This window comes from Lepidochelys kempii, chromosome 13 (genome assembly GCF_965140265.1).
Source record: "Lepidochelys kempii isolate rLepKem1 chromosome 13, rLepKem1.hap2, whole genome shotgun sequence".
In the NCBI taxonomy this organism is placed as follows: Eukaryota; Metazoa; Chordata; order Testudines; family Cheloniidae; genus Lepidochelys; species Lepidochelys kempii.
In genome coordinates, this window is record NC_133268.1 from 15,444,981 (window position 1) to 15,467,179 (window position 22,199).

The following is a 22,199-nucleotide window of genomic DNA, read 5'->3' on the forward strand; positions in this document are numbered from 1 at the left end:
ATGGAAAAGCCCGTTCTGTCAATGTAGGACATGTCTACACTACAGCATTACAGCGGCACAGCTGCAGCACCATATCTGTGCCTCTGTAGCCACTGCAGAGTAGACATCAGTGTCCCCAGCAGTACTCTCTATAAAGGGCATCAGGAACTGCCATGCTTATTCATGGGGGGGGGGGTCACCCAATGAAATTAGTAGGCAGCAGGTTTAAAACAAACTAAAGGAAGATCTTCACACAATGCACAGTCAATCTATGGAACTCCTTGCCAGGGGATGTTGCAAAGGCCAAAAATATAACAGGGTTCAAAAAAGAACTAGTTAAGTTCATGGAGGATAGGTCCAGCAATGGCTATTAGCCAGGATTGGCAGGAATGCAACACCATGCTTTGAATATCCCTACCATCTGTTTGCCCGAAGCTGGGAGTGGACAACGGAATGGATCACTTGATGATTGCCTGTTCTGTTCATTCCCTCTGAAGCACCTGGCATTGGCTACTGTTAGAAGACAGGATAATGGGCTAGATGTACCATTGGACTGACCCAGTATGGCCATTCTTATGTTTTGACTGTCGTCAATCAGAGCAAGGATGGTCAGTAGCTTGTAGGAGATATTCAGTTCCTTCGGTTAAACTCTTGGGGATCTCGATTTGGGATAAATGCTATTGACCTAACTCACAGGAATGTTAGGGCATTTAATTAATTACTAATTATTGCACTGAATTAATTAAGTACATCTCCCTCTGCCATCTTTGGATGTCAGGCATTATTGAAAGGCAAAGTTAGATTTTAAAAGGAAGGTGCATGGGTGGACCCATTAAGCCTTCAAAACCCCATATTTGCATTATTGTGCCTCTCAAATGCTTAAAGTAGCACTGCCTTCTCTGAATACCTCTTGAAGCATGAAATAACTTGGGTCAATTATAGACAGACACTCTCCTCTCCTCTGCAACTCTCCTCTCCTCAGTGTAACTGCACTGACTTTTAGGAATTACTCCTGATCTCTTTTGCTGCTTAAATGTTGACTCATATGCAATTACTTTACCTGTACCCTAACAAAAATATAAGAATGTGAATTGTCCTGTAATAGAGGCAATAATGTTTTCTTTTGCCTGCCTTATTTTCCATGATGAGTTACAAATGTCTGCATGCCCTTTGTTCTGCCACATGCATTCAGCCTTTTTATGCAATTTGTAAAGATTATGAAAATAAAGGCACTCAGATGATATTTTTATCAATTCTCCAATTAACTTAATTTAATAGTCCCCTTCCTAAGACTAACTTTATGTAAATATAACTTAATATACTGTATAAAACTTGAAAGTATGCCTGAAATAGAGTTGCCAACTTTTGCCATTATATTGTGAGTCTTGTGATATTTGAAGTTTTTCTCAAAACCTCAGCTATAGCAATCAAATGATTACAAGAGAACCTCAGCTTTCATTTTAAAAACGTAAGTTTCTAGCCCTCATGAATATGGGGAAATGCTTGAAAAGTGACCTGAAGAGCCCACTAAAGACTCAACAGCCAGAAGACAAATAAAAAGCAACCAACATTTATAACTTTTTTTCTAAATGTCATGATTTGTAAGCCAATCTCATGACTTGTTTGGGCCTGACTCCTGACTTTTGAATGCCAGGATTGTCAATACTCCTTCTCAAAACCTGAAAACCAATTTATTCATCCTACTGAATTACTAATAATTTCTCAGGATTCTGAGACTTATGGATCTTTATGTCTGGGGTTTTTAATTGGGATACCTACTTTTCTACAGAAAGTGACTGAAATCACAAAAACATGATCTCTCTCATTCATCAATACAAATAGCAACAGAGCTAGTTGAAAAATCACCCTTGATTTTCTTTTAAATTGATGTTAACTTCTGTTGATGTGCTCTTCGAATTATGACATGATCATTGCTGAAGGTCACCTGAAATTAAAGTGAAATGTGACAAGCCTATAAAAAAGCTTGATAAATAAGCATGATTTTATTGTATGGAGCTTGAGTTAAACAATTAAAAGGAACCAAAATAATATTTTTTTCAGGAGAAAGGTGGAGGGAAGGGTTAGGTTTTGAAAGCAAGGTGACCCTGAATTCTCTACTGGTCGTGAGGTAAAATGATTTCACTGACAAGCTGTTACTATCTAACCTAGCTCATCTATCCAGCATATTTCAAGCGCATTGATCACAGTGTCTGAGTGCTAATGGGTAAATCCCAAACTTAATGATGTCTTCCATGGTTCATAGATTCAAAGCCAGAAGGGACCAGTGTGATCATCTACTCTGAGCTACTGCATAACACGGGCCATGGGACATCCCTGAATTAATTCCTGTTGGAAGTAGAGCATAGCTTTTAGAAAAACAACTAAACTTGATTTTAAAATTGCCAGTGTGAAGAAGCCACCATCACTCTTGGTAAATTATTCCGATGCTTAACTACCCTCACGGTTAAATATATACGTATTATTTCCAGTCTGAATTAGTCTAGCTTCAACTTCCAGCCGTTGGTTGTTGTTATACATTTCTCTGCTAGATGGAAGCACCCATGATCAAATTTTTGTTTTCCCATGTAGGTACTTATAAACTGTGATCAAGTCACCCCTTAACCTTCTCTCTGTTATGCTAAATAGATTTCGCTCCTGAGTCTTTCCTGTCAGATTCTCTGTGGTCCTTATTGCTCACCACTCTCTTCCCTTGCCCAAGTCTGTTTGAGGGACATTAGACTACTCCCAAAATTACCTCATTCCACCATGTAGGAGCCACTAATGCATGTAATTTAGAAACAGACTTGGCACCACCCATGTTGCCAACCACAAGAATTTAAAAATCTGGAGTCAGGCCTCAAAGTTTCATGAGATTGGTTTAAAAATCATGAGGTCATTATTTTAAAATAATAAGAAGTCTTGGGTGCTTCTTAATTGCTTTCTGGTTTCTGAGCCTTTAAGTTGCACTTGCTTCACATTTTCAAGCTTTTTTCTACAACTACAAAGGCTAAAACCCTTTTTTTAAGAGGAAAGCTGAGATTCTCATGCAATCTCCTGTTTCCAGCAGCTAGGGCTTTAGCGACAAAAACACCAAATACCATGAGAGTTGGCAACACTAACACCACAAAGCCTGAATCTCAATCCAGAGTCAATCTTCCCCAAAGCTTGGGGATACTGAGGGTCCAGCATTTTGGTTCTCCCTGTTTTAGAGATGGTGCCAAGCCATCACATCCAGATCTAGTGCAAACCACAGACGGATTATCTGCAGGTTTTTGGCTTGAGGCCCAGTTCTAAATTAAAACAAAAATAATGTGTTTAACTTCACATACAATGTGAATATAAAGGGCCTGATTCTCATCTGATGGTCACTAAGGTAGAATCAGGCATAACCAAATTGAAGCCAATGGAGTTAAACCAGTTTAAAACTGGTATAAGTGAGAGGAGACTGAGGCACTATTTTCTGCAAATATCAGGGCTAAAATAATTAAAAAGACACCTTTAGATATTTTCCTCATTTGCAAATAACCCATCTGTATTTCTCCTCGATTAAATCTGACCATACTTGCTTCCATATTATGCCCACGTAGCTCATTTTGTATTTTCTGCCAACTAGAACATATTAAGGCAGCATTTGCTGATGCTCCAGTTTCTGGAAGCACCCAAGTTACATCAATCCAAGCAAAACTCTGCAATGGATCAGTTAGAAACCAGGCACACAAAAGAGGTGCTTCTTTCCAACGGGCCATGGTGATTTAATTGATCACAGTGTGTTCTTTCGGTTTAGTCTGTTTAACTTTTATTAAACAAAACCAAAAATTTAAAAAAAAAAGCTTAAAAACACCAAATTGATTCCAAACCATGTGCAAAGTTATGGCTCATATCGGTGGTGGTGGCCATGGTAAAAGAAGCTAAACAAAGTAGAATCATAAATCCTTCCATAGACCTCGTTGCATTTAAGGGCATTTACATGAACAACACCAGGTGCCTGAGAGGTTTGTGAACCTAAGTTATGTTATTTATTATTATTACTACAACTGCATCTAGAGTCCCCATTGTTTTGAGTGCTGTACACCCACATGGTGAAAGACTACCCTTGCCTCAAAGATTTTTCAGTCCAAAATAGACAAGAAAAGTAAGGTGGAAGAAATGGTGTATCATTATCTCCATTTTAGGGATCGAGAACTGAGGCACAAAGTTTAAGGCCCCAATTCAGCAAATTACTTAAGCACATGCCTAACTTTAAGCTCATAGCTCCATTGAAGTCAATAGAACTGTTTGTGTGCTTGCCGTTAAACTGGGGTTTAAGTGATTTGCCCAAGGTTGCAGAGGCAGTCTGTGGGAAAGCTGAGAACTGAACACTGTTCTCCTGTGTTCCAGTCCTGTGTGTTAAGATCACCCTTCCCTCTATTTCAGGTTTTGTTATAAGACTTTGAAAACCTTGGGAAAAGAAACACAGAGTGTTTTATACCATTAGTCAATTTAATAAGTGTTATTCATGGATTTAAAATATGAACATTGGATTCAGATACTGTTCATACATAACAGTTTCTATTGCTATTTCCACTTTACAAAAGGGGATACTGAGATACCAAGGGAGACATTAAATGACTTGCCCAAACTTCACCCAGCTATAATAAAAGGTGTTTAGAAGTACCGGTGGCCTTTTTATAACAAAGAGGACTGTTACAATTTGCTAACCGGTTTCAGAGTAACAGCCGTGTTAGTCTGTATTCGCAAAAAGAAAAGGAGTACTTGTGGCACCTTAGAGACTAACCAATTTATTTGAGCATGAGCTTTCGTGAGCTACAGCTCACTCTAAGGTGCCACAAGTACTCCTTTTCAATTTGCTAACCCTCCTCCAAGCCCTACAAATGGGTTGCCAAATAGTCTTTGGTCTCCATTTTGATTACAATTCCCCACTAATCTTGTCAGGAGCATTTGTTTCATATCCTCAGTATTTACAGAAAACAGATCACATAATGCAACAGGCAACAGAATACTGCTAAAAAGAAAGTGGCTGTTATTGATCCCTGACACACCAGCTAAATGTTGCAATGCATAGTACGGTATTGACATTCATTCTATCCCTTTGTTGGTCTTTTCTAAATAGAGTGAATCTTGCCCTCTCACCAAGAAAACTGTTATCTCTGCACACAGTTAATGTTTGCAAAGCCATAAATTCAGGGCTGAAATACTGAACCCGCAGTTCGTTTGGGAGTGAGAAACATCAGCATCAACATTTGCAGAAGTGCATCCACAGATATGTAGGCCAGAGTTTATTATTTGGCTCCTGGTGTGTTTAATTGTCCCTAATTGCTATTTTATATTGTCATATTGTACACATCTTAAAATTATTGTGCAAATCAGGACCCCCCCTCATCTAATTAGACCAGAGTATTTATGGACCAGTAAATGTATAGCATCTCTGTATTCTGATTAGCCAAGACAATTCCATTTCTTTTTTATAATGTTAACTAACATAGGGATATAATCTGTTTAGGGGTGAGAAAGGGATCAGGGAGTCAGGACTCCAGGCTTCTACACACAGTTTTGCTTTTGATTAAGAGCAAATTTGGAATTTTATTATGGAATTTTATGGAATTTTATGGAATTATGGAATTTTACCCATTTCATAAATTAACTCCATTTTGTACTTTGCTCTAAAATAGCAAATATCTTATTTCTGCAGACAGAGAATTTCTACTAAGCAGAAAGATGCATTTTATATAATGCGTTTTAAGGGTCAGAAAAACTGTGCACACTGAATACCATGATACCTTGATACTCTCCATACTTACTCCCCTTAGGATCCATGTTCTGGGACTAAGCAGCTTTGTTTACTGACAAAATCAAGTTTTTTTCTCCTTTCAAGATGCAGCGTTCATATAATAGCAAAAGTGCAAACTATTCTTTTCTGTGTCATACAGCAGAAGCACCACTGCCAGCCACATTCTAATTCCAGCTTAATTGCTGGCAGGGACATTGTATGAAGTAGAATGAACAGAGAATGATATGCACAATGGCGTCATTTGGGGGGGCAGGGGAGGGCAGGAATCTAACACCATGTTTTGCATGTCCTTCGCCTCTATTTGCTCAGTTTACAAATTTGCTCAGTTTACAAGTCATCCACGATGTCTCCAAAATCTTTCTCCTAATTAGTAGTAGTTAAATTAGCCCTCATCATATTGTATGTATAGTTGGGGTTATTTTTTTCAATGTGCATTACTTTACATTTATCCACACTAAATTTCATTTGCCATTTTAGCTGCCCAATCACTTAGTTTTGTGAGATCTTTTGAAGTTCTTCACAGTCTGCTTTGGTCTTAACTATCTTGAGCAGTTTAGTATCATCTGCAAACTTTGCCACCTCACTGTCTACCCCTTTCTCCAGATCATTTATGAATAAGTTGAATAGGATTGGTCCCAGGACTGACCCTTGGGGAATGCCACTAGTTACCCCTCTCCATTCTGAAAATTTACCATTTATTCCTACCATTTGTTCCCTGTCTTTTAAACAGTTCTCAGTCCATGAAAGGTGGATGGCGCACAAGAGAGAAACCCCAGGGTGTCATTTTATAGTCAAATAACCCCAACTATACATACATTATGATGGGGGCTAATTTAGCTATGACTAATCAGGAGAAAGATCTTGGCGTCATCGTGGATAGTTCTCTGAAGACATCCACGCAGTGTGCAGCGGCAGTCAAAAAGCAAACTGGATGTTAGGAATCATTAAAAAAAGGATAGAGAATAAGATGGAGAATATCTTATTGCCCTAATATAAATCCATGGTACGCCCACATTTTGAATACTGCGTACAGATGTGGTCCCCTCATCTCAAAAAAGATATACTGGCATTAGCAAAGGTTCAGAAAAGGGCAACTAAAATGATTAGGGGTTTGGAGCGGGTCCCATATGAGGAGAGATTAAAAGAGGCTAGGACTTTTCAGCTTGGAAAAGAGGAGACTAAGGGGGGATATGATAGAGGTATATAAAATCATGAGTGGTGTGGAGAAAGTGAATAAGAAAACGTTATTTACTTGTTTCCATAATAAAAGAACTTGGGGCAACCAAATGAAATTAGTGGGTAGCAGGTTTAAAACAAATAAAAGGAAGTTCTTCTTCACTCAGTGCACAGTCAACCTGTGGAACTGCTTGCCTGAGGAGGTTGTGAAGGCTAGGACTATAACAGGGTTTAAAAGAGAACTGGATAAATTCATGGAGGTTAAGTCCATTAATGGCTTTTAGCCAGGATGGGTAAGGAATGATGTCCTTAGCCTCTGTTTGTCAGAGGGTGGAGATGGATGGCAGGAGAGAGATCGCTAGATCATTACCTGTTAGGTTCACTCCCTCTGGGGCACCTGGCATTGGCCACTGTTGGTAGACAGGATACTGGGCTGGATGGACCTTTGGTCTGACCCAGTACGGTCATTCTTATGTTTTTATTTACATTCACAACTACCTGAACTGTGCGTACAATTTACAATAATTGTGTGCACAAATTAGACACACAATTGTTTGTCCAGCAGATTTAAAAAACAGGTGCAGACAATCAGATGCTCTACTACTGAATGCTTGAGAAGAAAATCCTGCACTTTTTGTTCAAATAAAAGACTCAAACCTTTCCTGTAGATTTGGTTCAGAGACCTTCATGAGAAGAAATGTGATCTGAGTTAAGGGTTCATTCAAACTCAAAAGCTCAAGACCAGAGATAGGGTGAAGCTACAAAATGGGGATCCACAAATGTGATTTCCCTAAACTTCCCAGGTGCTTCACAGATTTTTAATGCCAAAACGGACCATTATGATCTACTAATGTGACATCCTGCATACCACAGGCTGGAGAACCTTACCCAGTAATTTCTGCATACACCCATAATTTCTGTTAAAGCTACTGTATGTCTTTTTAAAAAGATACGTAACCTTAATTTTAAAAACAAGACTTCATATGATGGGAGACCATGCTATGTCCCAATGGTCAATTACCCTCATGCTTAAAAGTTTGCTCCTTATTTTGTTTCAAGCCCATTTCTATTCAAGGCAAAATTCAGTTGCAATTGATTAGCTTTGTCATATTTTTGATAGCATATATCCAATACGTAGGCTTGGAAGGAGTAGATTTTTACTGGTAAATGTCGATTTCGCCACATACACACACAAACTGCTGAAAAAATATTTAATCACTGATAATCAAAGTTTACAGTTAAGCAAAGTAAGAAAAAATGCTGGTTAAGAACTTAGATTGATTTAAGAATATTTACCTTTTATATTTTGACAATTTTTGTTTTAATGGTTACAAAGCTGTAATTTTTGAATTGGAACATCTACTGTTATTACATAACTATTGTCTGACCCCTGGGACCTCCTCCCCAGCATTGTCTGTCTCCACAATTTCCTACCATTGTGAAAATTTAAATTGATAAAAATAGAAAAAATGCTTAAAAATAAACATCAATATTATTCATCAAAATTATAAAAAATAAAAATCAAATTCTGCCAAGCCTACAGATATGGTTGATTTCATCATAAAATCCCTGCAATGAACAAATCAATCATTGTCTGAACACCGCCCCCTTGTAGTGCCTTTGGAACTCAGTAAAAAGTGGATGCAAGATTTTGTGGGGTAGGTGGATTCCATTCTGCTGCCAATACCTGGGTGGCCTGGAGACGCTCTCCCCTTTGTTTTCACATGCTAACGATAGAGTCATTTATCTGCCATAGGCAGAGATGTGCTGCTAGAATTTTAATAAGGCTCTTACAAAAACTTTCCTCCTTATCTTGCCATAAATCCCACGTACAGTACCAGGGATATACACTGCCCAAAGGAGAGTGGAGGGGCTGGGAACCAATTTTCTCTCTATTTAAACAAAAATGCTCTCTTACATCTGTAACCAAGGAAATAGACTACACCCGCTGGTCTATATTAAGCCATTGACTTCAAAGGAATTATGCCAGCAGGGAACCTGGCCAACTGACTTTGTTCCTGTACTACAGTAGTATGATCCTTGTGAAGAATTAGATAGGTGAAACCCAGTTTCCCCTCTACTGGCAGTTCATCCTCTTGACAACCAGATATATGTGGGAGTGAGAAGAGATTAGGTGTGGGGAGAGCATTATAGTATCTAAATCATTGGATTCTTTTTAATGTATTGTCTAATTATAAAATCTCCCACCTGTTGTAAATTTCACATACTGTACGTTCTGTTTTTTCCATGTCAGTTGCTGCAGCAGGTAAGAAAACTTTAATGTGTACAGTCTTTAAATGTCACTGTAATGGAAAGCAGATGAGTCTTTTATGACAGCAATTTTTCACTCACTCACTTTTTGTGCTAGAACCATGTAACAGGAATAAAAAAAGAAGTAAATGGTGAAAAATTGCTGTTTAAATCAGACACTGCACTCAGTCTCATAGCATTTGCCATATGAGGCATATAAACCCTATTAAGATATCAACCTCCTTTCAAATTGCTCTGATACAAGCAAAAGTTATGAAATTGCAAGGCAATTGCTCGTTAGCATTGCATAACCTTTTCTGCTAGTCACAGTTTACTTATGAACTTCATTGTGTGATGCCATCACTTGACAGAATGCTCTATGGGGAAGAAGCGGGGATGTGGCATGCTTGGAGGAGGGGGAGGGAACAGGCGGGGCACGGGAGGATGGGTTTGGGCCCTTTGGGGTGTCACCTGATATGCTGGGATGCCACTGAGTCAGCCTATTCTGTCAGCCTGGGTCCCCTTTACCTGGCCTTGCTGGGTTAGGCTTACAAGCCTCTTCTAGCCAAGCACATAGGCAGGGCCACACCCAGCTGCAGAGAGAGACAGAGATCCACTCTGGAAAGATTCAGCCTTAGGGGCTTGCCCCAACACTCTGGTGCCCACTCCCTTTAAGGGGCATAAACCCAAAGGTTTTATGAAATTCACCCCCTCCCTCAATGTGGAGGGAGATAGGCACAACTTCTTGCCCTCCCAGTTAGAAATTACATAAAATGGGTTACATTATAAACAAGAAATAAGTTTTATTAACTACAAAAGGTGAATTTCAAGTGAATATAAGAGAGAACAGACACAACAAAGCAGATTACTGAGCAAATAAAACAAAGTACGCCAGCTAAGCTCAATACACTTAAGAAACAGGTTACAAAATGTAAATTCTCACCCTAAATGTTATTTTAGGCAGTTTGCAAAGTTTCTGTGGTTCAGAGTTCCAGTTATATTTCTTTTCAGACTGGACCCCTGTCTCAGTCTGGAGTCCCCCTTTGCCTTCCGTTCAGGTGGTTTTAGCAGTCTTTCTTCTTGGGCAGACAGGCCATGGAGAGAAGGAGTCTTGTTTTCCTTCCTCCCAACCCTTAAATAGGATTTACATAAGGCGGGAATCCTTTGTTTCCAAAACTTGACACCCCCCTCCTTCTCTTCCAGTGGAAAGTTACAAGAAGTCCCAGGTAATGTTTAGTATCAGGTGACAAAACCATCTGACTCTGTAGTATCACAGTGTCCATGAGTCAGGGCAATATGGGGCATCCATCTGCAGGAAGGCCAAGCCTTTTCACAGTCCATTGTCCTCACTGACAGCTTTTCCACTGCTGTACCAGAAGTGTTAGCTGTGGGCGTCACCCAAAGTAGCACAGTTGAAATACAGATACATAGTCAATAGTCCCAATTTCAGATACAGAAATGTCCACTGCATGCATCTGATGAAGTGAGCTGTAGCTCACAAAAGCTTATGCCCAAATAAATTGGTTAGTCTCTAAGGTACCACAAGTCCTCCTTTTCTTTTTGCGAATACAGACTAACACGGCTGCCACTCTGAGAAATGATACAGGCATACAAATTGGATAATTACATTCAGTAAATTATACCCTTTCCAATGATATCTTACAAGACCCATCTTGCATAAAGTACATCTCAGTCATGTCATATTCATATCATAAGCATATTTTCATAAAGAATATGGAGTGAAATATCACAATCTCCCAATTCCATTTGAAGCAGAAAATCCATCAGAACAGCCTCTCATCATATTCTGGCATTTTCAACTCTGGTCTTGAATAGAACCCAGAGAGGACTCAGAAACTGGGGGGGTGGGATGGGGGAACAGTATGAAAAACCTTTTCCTTAAGCTTCAAAAAGATTTGGTTTGAGTTCTACATGAGCCTTGGTAGTGGTTCTTATTTTATCTGAACCAATTTGCCTATTCTTGACAGTCACTTGTTTTCTGGACTAGTAAATCCACAGGGTTTTTATTGCCCTTCACTGTAAGTATCCAGGATAAACCCTACTATCTTTCTGCATCAGTTACCAAACAAGATGAAACATGTCAGAATGTAAACCTGGCCTGTGGAAACCCCATTCCAATTTCAAGGCTGCTTGCTACATCCATACAGAATCGTGGAATTCTGAAGCCAAGCAGGATGCTCTGACTTGCATGTCATTCTAGCTTATGACAAATTCATAACAGAGCAGGTTTCTGAGTTCTATGAATAAGCTGATAGTAGTGAATGGGCTGGTGTGTGTGTGCAGTGTTTGCTGTTGGCAGTTCGTGACTTCTTTATAATACTGCAAGTTTTTGTGGTTTTGGTGGGGGTGGGGGTGTTTTGTTTGTTTGTTTTTGTTTTGTGTGAACACAGATCCGTTTCTGTTCAGATTCTGATTAGACAGTGTTGAAATCTCAATCTGTTCCAGTGGTTCTCAACCTATTTACCAATGTGGGCTGCATATGCAGCTCTCTGTGTGTTATCAGAGCCAAATCCACACATGTGTACTACTTGTACGGCCCTGAGGATATCACATGGGCCGCAGCTGTGTGCAGATTGGCCTGCAAGTGGCCTGCGGGCCAAGGGTTCAGAACCACAGGTCTGTTCTCACAAGATTTCAGCTGCAACTATCCATACAGATACTGTCATACGGCTTTCATCAGCACTGCTCAAATACTGCATCCAAGCCAGGAGTGAAATTTTGGGTGCAATCTGAAAACAAAGCTGTAGGAGGAGCAGGTTTTGACCCAGGATCTCCAATCTGTCTCCCTCACCAGCATTTATAACTCAGAAGGATTCGAGGTTATTGTACTGGGCAATGTCTCTTCAACAATATTGTGGTTAAACAATGGCCTGGTGTCATGTGGGATGACGTAGAAAATAGCCCTGAAGTATACATCATCATCAGATACCCAGAGTCTATCAAGGACCATTGCGCTAGCCAGAGTGACCATGGCTGATGACATCACACCAGGCATTGTGTAGTGAAATTCCCAGATCTGTCTCAACCCTAAGATACTGTGGTGTTACAAGAACCTAGATGGAGCATAGCTACCAGCCAAATTGTATTGTAATGAAGTTGCTAGACACAGATTCTGTGGTTCTCTCTGTATTCTCTAACTAAACACCACCTAGGCAACCTAGTACCACCATATCCAGAGTCACCCTACATCCCTGCCCAGATAGACTAACCAATCATACAGTAATGGAAGGGACTACTGTCTACACTGCATTCACATCCTCTATGGCTTGCTACAGTATTAGATGTTTAATCAGTTACCAAATAATGCATATAGTTTTCTGTATTCTGTTTACTGTAAGTTAAAGAGCTAACAAGACCACTTTGTGCTGCAGCTTAACCCGAGCTACTCACCCAGTTTAGCTGCAATTCAAATCCTTGTTTTAACTGAACAAACCAGCAACAATATTTCTTGTTCGTTTCTGAGGAGAATGGGACTCCCTGCCAGAATTAGGGTTCTGAAGATGGCTGATAAAATGAATGTCAGAAAGTAGAAGAGGTAAACTGTCTGTCTAGCAAAGTTTTAATTTACCCTGCCTCGCTTATGGAAAGGTTCTTCACAATGATGGGATCCCAAAGGAGATTCATTATTCTATTTCACAATTAAAACAAACAACAAACAGAGCTCAAATTAATCAGGTACAAAAGCAGAACTAATTGCATTGTTTGCAATGCAAATGTGATTTCAGGCTGCATTAACATTTTCTTTAAAGTCTAATTTTTCAGTAGTAGGACAGAATGATGTTTCCCCAACCACATAATGATGTTTGCTAAGCACCTGGGTCCATTTGTTATCTCCTTAGAGCCAGTTAATAGATTAGAAGTGTAAGCTTTCAAACTGCTGTGTGGTAGTGTGTATTGGCTTTAGGGGCAAATCTTGAACGCTTCACTTCACTTTTACTCAGGCAAACTCTCACTGAAACAAACTATGTGGACTTTATTCAGTCCTTACTCAAGCAGAACTCCCATAGTCAGTAAAAAAAATTAAGCACCTTGTTTTACTCTCAGGAGTGAGACTCAAATGTAAGTTTGAGTAAAGAGTGAGTGATCAGTAAGTAAAATTTGTGTCAGAACTTCAGGATTTGGCCCCATGTTTTGCAATGCGTAGGGTGACAGGATAGCAACTGTGAAAAAACAAGACAGGGGTGGGCAGTAATAGGCGCCTATATTAGAAAAAGTCCCAAAAAACGGGACTGTCCCTATAAAAATGGTTTATCTGGTCTCCCTAGGAATGCATCCTCATGGGCATTCACTCCTATATGCACTACCAAGATATATGACAAGGACCAAATTCTGCCCTCCTTTATATTAATGCAGTGTTTCTCAACCAGTGGGTCACGACCCCTGGAGCGGGAAGATCATGAAAGGCAATAGGGGCTGTCACTAAGGAGTTGAAAAAATTAATTACGATTGTTGTAGGAGCAGCAGTGATCTGTGTGCTCTGTATAACCTGTATGTTCAAAAGGTCTGTTACACTTTCCCCCCCATTTTGTCTCCTTTCCCACTTTGAATACCTGTGTAGTGGCTTTCCCCCTCCCCCTCCCTCCTGGAAGGCTTGTGGGATGAATGGGCTGGTTGAACAGCTGGAAGATCAGAAGAGCTCCCAGGTAGACAAGGTGTCTGGGACTCTAATTAGGCAGCGATCACACACCCAATGCAAGGACACTGGCCGAGGCGGAGTGTGACCAGCCAGACGCGGCCAAGTCATCTCTAGTGGCAGGCCATGAGGAGCGGGTCCTTAAAAGGGGAAGGGGCCATGTGCTCAGGAGTGCACTCACAAGCTTGTACCTCCCGTAAAGGCCCTTTGCCGGGACCACCTGGCCAGTGGTTCACCACATTGAATTCCATCGTGCCTCGGGAAGACTTACCTTCATCACACCATCCATCACTGCACAGTGGAACACTTACCTTGAAGGCTCCTGACATCTCCAGTGCTGTGCCTGTTCTGGGAACATGAGTATGCGAGTGTGAGTGTGACACCCCCCGCCTTCTTTTGAGCTTAGCTATCAGTATAATAAACGTGCTGCTTTCTCCCAAACTCTGGTGGGTCATTAGTCCTCCCTAAGCTTACTAGCTGGCCCAGTTTTAGGTAACAACAATCTAAGGGATAGCTCAGTGGTTTGAGCATTGGCCTGCTAAACCCAGGGTTGTGAGTTCAATCCTTGAGGGGGCCATTTAGGGATTGGGGCAAAAATTGGGGATTGGTCCTGCTTTGAGCAGGGGGTTAGACTAGATGACCTCCTGAGGTCCCTTCCAATCCTGATATTCTATGATTCTAAAGCAAAGATAATCTTGCTCCCTCTTTCCAAACACACCTTTACCCTTCAAGGTCAAGTTATTCTCTGTCAACCTGTTGAAATGCATACACAAATTATACTGGCTTATAATAATTGTAAGTACATTTTGCCCTCTTACTTTATAGTAAATGCAAAGGGTCGAGAAATGTAAACAGTTCACTTGGAGTAAAAAGTAGCCCTCCTAAAAGGAGATACACTGTACCTGTGTACATCTGGAGTAATACATCCCTCCAGGTTTTCCTGGTATAAGAGCACAATTTGGCACAATTGCTTTAAAAATATTCTTTCCATACACTGCAGATCTGTTGTGCCATACACTAATCCTTTAGTACTGCTATGATTACAGAACAGTGATATATATTCCATTATTTTGATGAGAAACAAATAAATGAGCTAGCTAGAGTTTACTTTTCTATGCAGGGCTCCTGGCTTTGTGCCACTCTCAGGGCTGCTAGTTTTCTTGACTCTGTTTAGTGTTTTATGATGCTTTGAAGAGACATGAAGCTACATTTTGCTTTCTGGCATTATAACAAAAAATTCTGCGTACAAACAAATGTAGATAAAGCAAACAAACTTTGAAGTATATAAGGCTAGTTGTGGTATTAATCAGTAAAGTAACACTGCATACTAAAGAGGGTGAGGTAATATCTTTTACACTGCAATCTGCATACTAAATAGTTTTTGTTAGAAATAATAACACTGTATGTGAATGCTGTAAGAACAAGTGAAAATATATGCACTTTCCAATTCACAAATAAAAATCATGAGCTGAAGACCTCCTGGGGATTTGGGAAATACTGACTAGTATAAATTTATGTACAAAAAACTAATCTGATTGAGAGAAGAAGATAGACTGGAGGTATGATACCTAAAGAAAATGGGTACCAGTAAGTTCATGTTCATGAAAACAGAAGAGTAAATGGATTTAAGATGCAGCCAAGAAAGAGTGGTTTAATTATTAGGAAAGGATGTTTTAAGAGTTAGGGCAAAGAAAGAAGAACAGGAGGACTTGTGGCACCTTAGAGATTAACAAATGTATTTGAGCATAAGCTTTCGTGACCTATAGCTCACTTCATCAGATGCATTCAGTGGAAAATACGGTGGGGAGATTTATATACACAGAGAACATGGAACAATGGGTGTTACCATATACACTGTAAGGAGAGTGATCAGGTAAGGTGAGCTATTACCAGCAGAAGAGTGGGGGGGGGAACCTTTTGTAGTGATAATCAAGGTGGGCCATTTCCAGCAGTTGACAAGAACGTCTGAGGAACCGCCCCGGGGGGAGGGGGAGGAGGGAAATAAACATGGGGATAAACAGACACGCCCCTGGAACCCAGACCAGGGATATTCTATCTGCTACCAAGATCCATAAACCTGGAAATCCTGGATGCCCCATCATCTCAGGCACTGGCACCCTGACAGCAGGATTGTCTGGCTATGTAGACTCCCTCCTCAGGTCCTACACTACCAGCACGCCCAGCTACCTTTGAGACACCACTGACTTCCTGAGGAAACTACAATCCATCGGTGATCTTCCTGAAAACACCATCCTAGCCACTATGGATGGAGAAGCCCTCTACACCAACATTCCACACAAAGATGGACTTACAAGCCGTCAGGAACACTATCCCCGATAATGTCACGGCAAACCTGGTGGCTGAACTTTGTGACTTTGTCCTTACCCATAACTATTTCACATTTGGGGACAATGTATACCTTCAAATCAGCGGCACTACCATGGGTATGCGCATGGCCCCGAAGTATGCCAACATTTTTACGGCTGACTTAGAACAATGCTTCCTCAGCTCTCGTCCCCTAATGCCCCTACTCTACTTGTGCTACATTGATGACATCTTCATCACCTGGACCCATGGAAAAGAAGCCCTTGAGGAATTCCACGATGATTTCAACAATTTCCATCCCACCATCAACCTCAGCCTGGACCAGTCCACACAAAAGATCCACTTCCTGGACACTACGGTGCTAATAAGCGATGGTCACATAAACACCACCCTATACCGGAAACCTACTGACAGCTGTGCCTACCTACATGCCTCCATCTTTCAGGCAGACCACACCACACAATCCATTGTCTACAGCCAAGCTCTACAATACAACCACATTTGCTCCAACCCCTCAGACAGAGACAAACACCTACACGATCTCTATCAAGCATTCTTACAACTACAATACCCACCTGCTGAAGTGAAGAAACAGATTGACAGAGCCAGAAGAGTACCCAGAAGTCACCAACTACAGGACAGGCCCAACAAAGAAAATAACGGAACGCCACTAGCCATCACCTTCAGCCCCCAACTAAAACCTCTCCAACGCATCATCAAGGATCTACAACCTATCCTGAAGGATGACCCATCACTCTCACAGATCTTGGGAGACAGGCCAGTTCTTGCTTATAGACAGCTCCCCAACCTGAAGCAAATACTCACCAGCAACCACATACCACACAACAGAACCACTAAGCCAGGAACCTATCCTTGCAACAAAGCCCGTTGCCAACTGTGTCCGCATATCTATTCAGGAGACACCATCATGGGACCTAATCACATCAGCCACACTATCAGAGGCTCGTTCACCTGCACATCTACAAATGTAATATATGCCATCATGTGCCAGCAATGCCCCTCTGCCATGTACATTGGCCAAACTGGACAGTCTCTATGTAAAAGAATAAATGGACACAAATCAGATGTCAAGAATTATAACATTCAAAAACCAGTCGGAGAACACTGCAGTCTCTTTGGTCACTAGATTACAGACCTAAACGTGGCAATTCTTCAACAAAAAAACTTCAAAAACAGACTCCAACAAGAGACTGCTGAATTGGAATTAATTTGCAAACTGGATACAATTAACTTAGGCTTGAATAAAGACTGGGAATGGATAGTTCATTACACAAAGTAAAACTATTTCTCCATGTTTATTAAACCCCCCTCCCGTTGTTCCTCAGAAGTTCTTGTCAACTGCTGGAAATGGCCCACCTTGATTATCACTACAAAAGGTTCCCCCCCCCCCACCTCCTGCTGGTAGTAGCTCACCTTACCTGATCACTCTCCTTACAGTGTGTATGGTAACACCCATTGTTTCATGTTCTCTGTGTATATAAATCTCCCCACTGTATTTTCCACTGAATGCATCCGATGAAGTGAGCTGTAGCTCATGAAAGCTTATGCTCAAATAAATTTGTTAGTCTCTAAGGTGCCACAAGTCCTCCTTTTCTTTTTGCGGATACAGACTAACACGGCTGCTACTCTGAAACCTGGCAAAGAAAGAGACTACCAGTGTCAGTTATAGGCCTCTCTAACTGGAGATTGAAAGGGTTTGTCACAGAAAAGTTATGCGAACAAATACAGTTATACCAATATAGCTACTCATCCCCCTTCCCAAAGTGGATACTCCTATTCCACCATAAGAGAATGGCTTTTTTCAGTGTAGTTGTTGTCACTTTGCCTTAAACTGAAGTGAAAAAGACACTCTTATTCCCCAGAATAAAAGTGTCCACACGGGGAGTTATACAAGTATAACTATAGCAGCTTAACCATATTGGTATAACTTCTAAAACCTTCCCTAAAAGTTTCCCAGAAACTCTTAGACTGGATATCACTATCAGGAAAGTTTAAACTTGAAGAATAACAAAAATTAATCATGGACTAAATGGTCCACTAGAGGTCCTTCTGAAATCAAAATGATCCAAGCTTGATTTGCTAAATGTTGTGCTCAGTTGCATGTGTTAAACCGCACATGCAAATATATAGCTGATCTGAATGCACAGTTACAGTGACAACACAAACCAGTCCGGTAGCTCCATATCCCACAGGTCAGAATGTCAAAGAGTTAGTCAAATGCACAGGTAGTTGTCCAGCTTATGTGTACAATCACAGTGACTGCATGCACAGTTGCATGTGTAGCAGAAAAGAAAACTAAATGTGTGGTGTCATTTTTTGTTTCAAATTCAAATCTTAATTCAGATTCACTGAACTATTTGCTAAGGTTCAGCATGGACAGATATGAACCCATATGGAATTCAACATGTGTGTGTGAAAGCAGGTGCAACTTGGTGGGTCCGTCAGAATCAGATAATGGGGGCAAAAAGGGGAGAATCAAGCTGTGCTCAGAATCCCAGTAATAGCTGGATGCTAAGTAATAAAATAGTTAATGTCTATAGTTAACCGGTGTGACCCTATGAGCCCTTCAATGCAACTGGCAGAGGCCCCACTCTTCTGTAACTCCTATATGGACTGACACACTTACTACGCCTAGCCCATTGCTGTCATAGTACTTCTCTGTAAAGAGTGATGTGTGAAGTATCAAATTAAGGCTGGTGACTCACTGGTTATTAATATCATTAGGTAAAGTATATACTGATGGTGTGTAAAAAGTTATGTATATGTGCTGGAAACATGTTCCTAAAACATGCTTTGGGGGCACAGATGATAAATACGTTTGTCCTTGACAAAGGAATGTTGATTTGCCAGCATCTCTGATGTAAACTGAACATAGGGATGCCACAGACAATGGGAGGGTCATTTGCTTCTGCGGGAAACACCAGTTATGAGTAGGATGAGGAAACAGCCTGGTGTCAGAAAACCAGAGGACAACCAGGGGTAATCCTGACTCTTGAGACGAAGACAGTGAACTTTGGGGAATATAAGGAGAAGCACAAGGGCATCTTGTTATCCCATCATGGAGGAAACAGAGAGGTCAGTGCTCTTTGCATTCCATGAATGGTGGATCCCCAACTGTGTGGGGCTGGGGACACTAAGGACTGGCTGTAGGTGAGAAAAGACAAGGAGTGTAGCCTGTTGAGTTAACTTTTAGTCACTAGAAAGCATGATTAGATTTTTATGTTTTATTTACAACCATTTTCTGTTTCTCCTATCTCTGCTTAGTACCTCTTATTCTTGTTTTATTATCAATTCATCTCAGTGCTGCTATATTAAAGTGAGGTGTGCATCTTCAGCTGAGCTAATGATATTCTATCTCTGCAGACAGCAAGCTTGGTGTTCCTGCAGGCATCCAGAGACAGAGGCCGGATGCTGCAGAGAGACACTTCTGAAGAGTTCAGAAATTGAAGCACACAAAGTGTTAACCATCATGGCAAGGACTGGCAGAACCCTAAGAACTTTGTCAGGTTTACAAACTGGAGTGACAGGGAGCTGTCACACAGTGTAGCACCAACAAGCTCCTCTTTTGCTAAAGCAGAAGGGTAATAGAGTGACTCACAGTTCTGGACACCCCGAGAAAGCATCACACCTAGCTAAAAGCTGAGGATATATTCAGTGATATTGATGCCTATGCACTCAAAAAGGCATAACTGGAAACTTTCTTCAGAGAAGAAGGAAAGCTACTAATGAGGGGAAAACTATAGCATTATGTGCAAACACAAATACGTTCCCTTAGATGGCTCAACCCTACATTCACAGCATTGGAGTTCACTCAGTTTATAAGCTGACACACATCCCTTTTCATCATTCATTAAACACTGTCATTTATTATCCTCATTTCTAAAGTATCCATCACTATCACATCTGACCTCATAGGAGAGAACAAAGGTCTTTTCTGGGGTGGCAGTTTGTCTTCAAGCCGGTTAAGATCACAAAAAAATTCTGGAGGACTGATACCTTCCTTTCACGGTCATTATGTGAAACAGTGGAAAACCAAAAGAGCAAGTAGAGAGTGTTGCAAATGAGCTGTGTGAAGTCCCTTGCAAATGCATCACAGTCAGTCACTCACAGCTGCCATCAAGACCCACGATAAACTGTGCTTGTGGTCAGAAAATGTTAAAGTAGCACATTCTTACTCAGCATCCTCTAGCTCTTTCATCCACATCTATTTATTTTATTGACAAAACCAGTTTTCATTTCTCTCAACACTGCAGAGCCAAAGGAGTAATGGAAGGGGGAGCTGGATTTGTTTCCTCATCATGTATCACCACCAGAACACTCATCTAAGTTCAGTGCTCGAGTCTTTATTACTGGGGTTAATATAGGAGGCAGAAGAACAAATGCCAGATGTTAGAAAATTCAGGTCCTGACTTATCACATATTTGGGGCTTGATTCCATAGTCCTTCCTCATGCAAGTGGTCCCATTGAAATCAATGAATCTACTTGCCTAAGTAAGGCAAGCAAGACTTTGACTTTTACTGCTTAAGTAAGAAAAGTTACAAGACCAGGACCTGGATGTCATTGAAAGGGAGTAAATATGGAATTTCACAATGGATCAAACCCAAAGGCCCTCAAGCCTTTATTTAAATTAATCCTTACTTACTGAATGGGAGTTTGACTGAGTAAGAACTGAGTAAAAACGCATCAAGGATCTGCAGATTTGGTTCAATTTCATTTTCAGAGTATGACTACCTAAAAAGGAAATCTGATCACTGTTCCAAAGGGACTGCTAATAGCAACAGTCAGGATTTTTATACCACGTCAGCTTTCATTTCTACCACGACACCAGAATTCTGCAAAAGAGCCAAATTGGCCTGTTCAATCAGGAGATACAAATCCTTTACCACTGATGCAACCTCATCAGCAGAGTAACACTTCTCTGCCCTGTATCAACATGTAGAATGCAAAGAAACTGAAAGAGAAATTTAACCCTCGTAATCCACATTAAAGTCAACCTACCGATCACTCTATGAAGCTGCAGCCAGCTCTCCCCACCACGGTGTTGTCCCTAAGCATTTAAAGTCAAAAGACTGCTCCCTTCCTTTCTTCTGATTTAATCAGATCTGCTTCAATTTAGCAAAGCATGAGTTGGTTCTGAAAAAAAGGCAGTAAAGTTCAGAAAGACTAATTAAAAGTAGCTAATCCAGCTAATCTCTTCAGCAAGCAGAGCAGAGCTCATCAATAAATCAACAGCTCATAAAGTGCCAGTTTTAGTAAATTAACCTTGCTGTTCTCCTTGCCCAGTTTGTGTTATCCATGTCATTCTATTATCATCCACTGAACAGCATTTCATGGAATTCTCCACAGACTGAGTCCCGAGTCCCTTCCTGAAGATTAACTGAAGTTTGCAGGTCTGACAATCAGTGCCAAAGAGATGATTTAACTGGGAATTGGTCCTGCTTCGAGCAGGGGGTTGGACTAGATGACCTTCTGGGGTCCCTTCCAACCCTGATATTCTATGATTCTATGATTCTAAGAGCCTAGCCAATTAAACCAATTCTTCTGACAAAAGCAAGACCTGCAGAGGTCAGACATGATCTAGTACTCTTAACATTTTTAATCACTGTATTAGATCCTGTAGATTGACACAAGTTGTGGGCAAAACATTAATAACTAACCCGGCCTCTTTTTAATTAAATGGTACTGTATCTTTACTATTATTTACATATCCAGCTCCCAAACTGCAGCAGGCACTTTACAGACAAAGATGGAGGCAGTTAAAGGACCCAGTTGTCTATTCTGGCCAGCCTGGGCTCAGAGAGAGGCAAAGTGACATTTAGGGCTGGCTGAAAATTTTCCACCAAAACATTTTTGATGGAAACCCTGGGTTTCAACTAAACAAATGTTTCCTGAAAGCATCTGGCTTCCTTGAAAAAAATTGATTTTTCAGTGGAAAATTGAACACCCAAAACTAGGGGAAAAAATTGGCCAAAACCTGAAAAAATCAGTGTGCTTTTCCATTAAAT